General features: G+C 41.1%; 1 long non-coding RNA gene across 1 annotated transcript; it reads left to right on the top strand.

Moving 5' to 3' along the window:
- The first annotated feature begins 666 nt into the window (after positions 1 to 666).
- LOC118768011 lies at positions 667 to 6,125 on the top strand. Its single transcript, XR_005003934.1, has 3 exons — positions 667 to 785; positions 1,603 to 1,609; positions 5,965 to 6,125. It is a non-coding gene; the product is annotated as an uncharacterized LOC118768011 (long non-coding RNA).
- The last annotated feature ends 1,639 nt before the right edge of the window (positions 6,126 to 7,764 follow it).

Below are 7,764 nucleotides of genomic sequence, written 5' to 3'. Positions count from 1 at the left end.
ATGGTGGTGGTACGGGTGGAAAGCTGTTAGGTATAGTGACCCTAGTACTTGCTAGCTTTTAGTGACTTCAGTAGTGTGAAGTCACATCACACCATCAATGGAGAGTACTATACCAATTTTCTAAGGCAGTTACGAAAGGCTATCAAAAGTTACGAAAGGCTATCGAAAAGCTATCAAGACCAAACGCCCAAACTGACGAAAAAGGCTTTGTTTCGTCAGGACAATGCTTCAGCATACTTGTCCATTATTTCAATGACTGCTGTGCCTCGAGCTGGCAGAAACGGTAGCACGATGAGCGAAATGCTTAGCGGTATTTCGTCTGCCATTACGTTCTGAGTTCAAATTCCGCCGAGGTCGATTTTACCTTTCATCCTTTCGGGGTCGATATATTAAGTACCAGTTACGCACTGTGGTCGATGTAATCAACTTAATCCGTTTGTCCGTCCTTTTTTGTCCTCTCTGTGTTTAGCCCCTTGTGGGTAGAAAAAGAAATAGGTATTTCATCTGTCTTTACGTTCCGAGTTCAAATTCCGCCGAAGTCGACTTTGCCTTTCATCCTAAATTAAGTATCAGTTGCGTATTGGGGTCGATCTAATCGACTGGCCCCTCCCCCCAAATTTCGGGCCTTGTGCCTAGAGTAGAAAAGAATGACTGTTGTGCGTGACTATGGCTTTGAACTGGTTGATCACCGTTCCTATTCTCTTGATTTGGTCCCACCTGACTATCATCTGTTCCCCAACATGAAAAGACACTTGGCTGGGAATCAGTATTGCAGTGATGGTGACGTCGTATCTGCTGTTGACTTTTTTAAGCAGCAAGATGAAAACATCTTCATCAATGGGATCCAAGCACTGCAACACAGATAGAAGAAGTATCGACCGCAGAGGGGGCTATGTTGAAAAATAAACCTCATTTGGTCACATTCTATGGGAGCATCTTAGTTAGCCTATGAACTTTTCAGTCGACCCTCGTAATACTCCTAAGACGGCCCTTCGGTATATATAAACCATAGGGACTAGTGTATTCATTTGACCGAGTTGCTAAAATTCTGGTAAGACGGTCCTATCAATAAATAAGAGCTATGGGGGCCAGTGCATTGATCTTCCCGGGGACTATAATGTTGCAAAGACGACCTGGTCTCAACTCCTGACCATTTCCTTCACTTACGGAGTACAGTAAATGCTGAGTTTAAATATTCATAGTTGGAGGGTTGTGGGGGAAAATGTGTTGTTGATGCTGCGGAGAGAAAAAGAATTTAATGAATTCGTAAAGTAGGCAAATTAAGGGACTTAAGTTAGAAGGAAATGCAGAGTTTGAAACAGAATGCGTACTGGTGAAATGTCGCCCACCTTCGGTTGTGTTTGTCACTTTCTACTACTCCACCATCAACCTCCCACCCTCGTGCATTTCATAAAACAACTAATTATAAAATATGCAGTTCTATATCAGAACAGCTGCAACAATATTTCACATCAAGTGCAGAAAAAATTGATGTTGTTGTTCTTATTCTGGCTGTTGTTTAGCCCTAAGTCGGTCTTGGTCAAACAGACCTGTGACGAAAAGTATTCAAAACATCACCATCCCATTTTTTTGCTGTTTTAGATATTGCGTACTCCAGATTACATCATTATAGTATCTATCCAATGTGTTCTCTCTCTCTCTCTCTCTCTCTCTCTCTCTCTCCTTCTTTCTTTCTTTCTTCCATCCTTTCTTTCTTTCTTTCTTTTTCTCCCACTTTATTTGTTTGTTTGTTTGTTTCTTTTTAGGATGATACAGTGCACTTTTAAAGAAGGTTTTGGCTTTGGGGTTGAGCGACCAGGAAGAGGCTGTCGTTTCCAATGAGTAAAATTACGGGGGGAAAGTAAAGTGCTTCGATAGACAAAATACAATTGCGTCAAAGTTTTTATTCTTTGTACTTACTACTTGCTCTCAGCTTAATCAAATACTCACGCCTAGTGTGATCGTGATTATCCATCCATCTATACATACATACATGCATATATTATAATATATATAATATATATATATATAATATATATATATAATATATATATAATATATATTATATCTGGATCTCTGCTTCACGAACAATATGAACATCATTCATGATGTGAAAGTGACACCGACATTAGTTTCGGATCACAACATAATAGAGCTGTCTATGTTGGGCCAAAAGTAACCAGAGACATACAGCCTAAAGGAAGCACCCGAAATCTCTCCAATCTGAACTTCCACAAAGCAGATTGGAAATCGATCCAAAAAGAGATGCTCAGAGAGGACTGACCGGAATGTCTCTCCACACCAGACATTGACATGAAACTAGAATGTTTCATGTCTTCTGTGCAAGCCATGTGCCAGAAATATGTCCCAGAGCACAAGGCCAAAACAAATAGGAGCAAGATTCCAAGAGACAGGAAGATCCTCATGAGATGACGGATGAAGGTTGCAAATCGTCTCAACCAACATCCCTAAAGTAGCGAAACGTCCTACTTAAAAACAACACTGATGGAGATCGAAAAAAGGCTGCTCCTATGTGAAGGAGAAAACAGACAAAGAAACCTGGGTTATAAAAAAATATTAAATCAAACCCAAAGGCCTTCTTTCATTACGCGAAAGAAACAGTCTCAGTGCACTACAAGATAGGACCCCTCCTCCAAAAGGATGGCTCCTTCACAGACAGTTCAACTAAGATCAGTGAGATGCTGAATGACCAGTTCAAAAGGGTCTTTACCACCCCGTTGGAACACAGACAAGTGAACGAACCAGGGGAAGTAGAGCAGATGCCAAAAACTATAGGCCTATCTCTCTGACTTCAGACATCAGCAAAGTCATGGAACGGATAGTCAGAAAGAAACTAATTGCATTCCTTGAGGAAAATAACTTGCTGAGTGATACCCAGCATGGTTTTCGACCAGGTAGGAGCTGCCTGACCCAGCTCTTACAACATTATGACTGGGTGTTGAGGCAGTTACTCAACAAATCAAATGTGGACGTAATCTACCTTGATTTTGCAAAAGCTTTTGACAAGGTATGATATGCCACAAACTGCGTGACCTCGGCATAGCTGGAAAACTCGGAGTGTGGTTACATGACTTCCTGAAAGATAGGAATCAGGCAGTAGTGGTTAATGGAGCCACCTCTATGAACACACAAATAGTGAGCGGTGTTCCACAGGGCACTGTCTTGGGACCACTGCTTTTTATAGTGGCCCTCTCAGATATGCCCTCAAATGCCCGGATAGCCAACCTGGCCAGCTATGCAGACGATACGAAAGTCTCGCAGAAAATACAGAACCCCAGCGATGTTGCACACCTGCAGCAGGAGTTAGACGCAATCTACAGATGGGCTGAAGATAATAATATGCAGTTTAATGCTGAAAAATTCCAGGCCCTGCGCTACCAGCATCCAAAACTGAATATTAAACATACAGGATACACCGGTCCACAGGGAATTTCAATCCCAGAGCCTAAGTCTGTGAGGGACCTGGGTATCGACATGAGTGATGATACCTCTTTCCAAGTGCACATTACCAGGATGGCGACAAAGTGCAGACGACTGGCTGGGTGGATCCTAAGAACATTCAGAACCAGAGATAAGGAAACGGTGATGGTCCTCTGGCGGACATTCGTCCTCAGCCGCCTGGATTACTGCTCACAGCTATGGTCACCCACCAGTGTAAAATTAATAGGGGACCTTGAAGCAATCTAGAGAAGATTCACAAAGAAGATCGTCTCTTTGCAACAGGTCAGCTACTGGGAAAGGTTGAAACAGCTAAGACTTTACTCCCCGGAGAGAAGACGGGAGAGGTATGCAGTAATATATGTCTGGAAGATCCTGGAAGGAATTGTGCGAAATTTTGGCATTGTAAGCTACACCAATGCTAGAACGGGACGACACTGTATAGTGCCAAAGATCCCAGCAATGCCATCACGCTTCAGGACCAGCTTCTGCAAGAGCCTGGGTTTCAAGGGCCCACAGCTTTTTAATATTCTCCCAAAGAGTCTGAGGAACTTGCACAAAGTAAATGTAGCAGTTTTTAAATCAAAGCTGGACATCTTCCTGTCGAGAGTCCCAGATGAACCTACCTTACGGCAAGAGGTGCAAATGAGAGTAGCTATATCAAACTCCATTCTTCACCAAGTGCCACATATTAGACGAGGTTCTTCGCAATAACAGTGTAGCACAAAACGGCGTGCATCAGCATGGCCGCAGCTCTGAGCTGAAACTAGAGAAAAAAAATAAATAAATATATATATATATATATATATATATTGTATATTGTTGTATATAAAATACAAATAATATAAAATAAAGCTGAAACAAGTGAACACAAATATATAGTGTGTGTGTTTTTATTGGCTAAACTGGCAACGTGACCATACCCAAATACAGCAATATCAGTTTCAACACACGCATTCACATCTTGAATCTTGCAAAGCGAATATATAAAACTATATATATATATATATATATATATATATATATATATATATATATATATATATTATATATATATATACATATTTATATATATATATATATACATATATATGTGTGTGTGTGGGTGTGTTGTGTGTGCGCGCGTGTGTATGTGTGTGTGCGTGCGTGTGTGTGTCTGTATGTATGTATGCGTACGCACATACATGCACACGCACACACACACGCACACACACATACACACACACACCTCATTATTTTTTCTCTTCATTACCGTTTTGTTGGAGCTCCTGGAGTCTTACGTCGATAGCGGTCTTGCTATCTGCAGCCTACGGTACCATGCTATCCGTTCTTTTCAGCTAATACTTTCCTGATTATTCTGGACGTTATTCTGGATTATTATGCCAAGGAGGCAAATCTTTTGTAACAGTTCTACTGGGCACTCTATTCCCCTTGATAACTTCTGATACTGTTTTAAGGACCCAGCAATTGGCACTATTTTCTCCTTCTTCATGTTCTGTAGCCGTTCTATTTCGTACTTAAGAAGGTTGTACTTATCTCACTCTTCGCCTTCCTTCTTGACTATTCGTGGCTCAAAGGGGCATGCAATATCAACTCTATAAGTTTAGGTCGGTGAGCTGGCAGAATCGTTAGCACACCGGGCGAAATGCTTAGTGGTATTTCGTGTGCCACTACGTTCTGAGTTCAAATTCCGCCGAGGTTGACTTTGCTTTCATCCTTTCGGGAACGATTAAATAACTACCAGTTACGCACTGGGGTCGATGTAATCGACATAATCCCTTTGTCTGTCCTTGTGTATCCCCACTATGTTTAGCCCCACTGTGGGCAATAAAGAAATAAATATCAACTCTATAGCTTATGTGGTGCACCTTGTCCACCACCACTAGATCCGGTCTGTTATCCTCTACCACATGATCTGTTTGGATTGGGAAATCCCAGAGGATATTGCTAGTCTCCGGCTTCACCACTCTCTGTGATTTGTGCTCATACCACGTTTTAGCTCTCTCTAGCCCCACTTTTCCCACAGTTTCCAATGTAGCACTTTCGTTACCTGATCGTGTCGTCACAACTTGTAGTGGTTTTGGGCAAGTCTAGGGCATTCGTTCGTGATATGGGTAATGGTTTCATCCACTCTATTGCAGATGCGGCACAGCGGGGACACTTGCTCATTCTTAAGGTTGACCCTCCAGTTCGTAGCCAGAGCTTGGACTTGTGCTGCCGGTATAGAGCTCTCGGTCTCTTTTGTGTTCCTTTCATCACCTATTTTTTTCCAGCAACTTCTATTGTGCCTATATGGAATTGATTGTGTTGTCCCTTCTTGTGTAATTCTTCTTCATGTCCTTTTTATACTTCTTCCTGACTTATCGATCTTTTTGCACTGTTAATAGAGCTGAGGCGTCATCTCCTAATGTAGCAAACATGTCAGCATGAATGTGCTTGAGAGCTAAAGCCTTTTACTGCAGGTACTTGATAACACCACAACGCAAAATTTTGTCTGTTTTCAAGAGTTGCTACTAGTTCCTTTTGAAGTCTTCTTTGAACAGTCAGATGTCAGTTTACCTGGAAAGTAACAAAGTTATTAATAAGAAGAGGTGAAATTAATGCAAGCAAGATTTAACAGCTCTAGCATCACTCCTTCATTGTCAACCTATAAACTTTTCAGCCCACAGTCGTATATATAGTGCCTGAGTATGTTTATATTGATTACTATCAATCTGAGTGTGTGTGTGTGTGTGCGTGTGTGTGTGTGTGTGCGAGTGTGTGTAACTAGGTAGCTAAATAACTATGTGTAGTTTTATGTGCTTCAATTTATAATGTCTAATTATGTTCATATTGATTATCTATCAATCTATATATGTGGGTGTATGTATAACATGTATATGTATCTATGTATGTATTTACACATATCTCTCTCACCCTCTCCTCCCCCCTATCTCTATTTATCTATCAATACACACACACAAACACACACACATATGCGTGTGTATGGAGAGAGAGACAAAGTACGAAAGCTAAAGTGGGAGAGAAAGAGAGATAGAGAGAAGCATACTAAGAAGGAGAGCATTAGAGAATTAGAGAGCATGGGAAGGGTGAAGATGTACTATGGTAACGTCTATCATGTACATGCCTGTCGATGGTCATGACATAATTCATATGCAAGATCCATGGCCTTGAAAACGCACACACCACACACACACACACAAACTTGACAGCTTATACGAGTGACAAGGAACATCTGCTCATTGTTTCCTGTCAACGATTCTATTCTGACTGATATTTATTGTTTAGCATCGCCTGCTATTTTATTTGCATATCTCTTTTATAATGGACACTTCATAGTTTCTGAGAAACTCTATGTAGTTCATTGCACACATGGATAAAATGAAATAACTCTTTCACAAATCATTCCAATTCGTTTGCGAATGAAGATCAAATAAGCTAACAGTTACTATTTATGTAAAAGATGACAGTAGGATATCTTATTTACTCTCTGTATTTTTTCAAAAGGTTTCACAATCACTTCAGTCACTTTCAATCACTCTTAGTCATCGTGTATAATTTAAGAATGTAATGATGTCGTTAGCAGAAGAGGCTGTGAAAATGGAGACAGCCACTAATCCTAGAACGTTCGGCAATATTCTTGAAGAATATTTATTAGTTTGCATACACACACAGAAGGTGGAAGAGTGGCTGTGTGGCATGTAGCTTGCTTACCAACCACATGGTTCCGGGTTCAGTCCCACTGCGTGGCACCTTGGGCAAGTGTCTTCTACTATAGCCTCGGGCGGACCAAAGTCTTGTGAGTGGATTTGGTAGACTGAAACTGGAAGAAACCCGTCGTATATGTATATATATATTGCTGGTGTGTTTACGTCTCAGTAACTTAACGGTTCAGCAAAAGAGACCGATAGAATAAGTACTAGGCTTACAAAGAATAAGCTCTGGGGTCGATATGCTCGACTATAAAGACGGTGCTCCAGCATGGCCGCAGTCAAATGACTGAAACAAGTAAAAGAGTACACATGCGCACGCAAATACAGCATACTGGTATGGAAAAAAAGATGTGGTAAAATGGTATGTAGCTCATATCTGTCTATCTTTCTATCAATCTATCTATCTATATCAATCTATGTATAATCCGACGACATTCATACTGAGATGGTTGCTACATTAGGGGATTGCGCTCCAAATTTATCAGCAGTGCAAAAAGATCGACTGCACACACACACACACGCTCACGTATATATACCATCTTGCCCCACTCCCACTGACCCACGACATTACACTCCCATAATTGCTCACCTA

The sequence above is a fragment of the Octopus sinensis genome, linkage group LG2 (assembly GCF_006345805.1).
Source record: "Octopus sinensis linkage group LG2, ASM634580v1, whole genome shotgun sequence".
Taxonomy (NCBI): Eukaryota; Metazoa; Mollusca; class Cephalopoda; order Octopoda; family Octopodidae; genus Octopus; species Octopus sinensis.
This window is presented reverse-complemented; position numbering and strand designations above follow the sequence as displayed.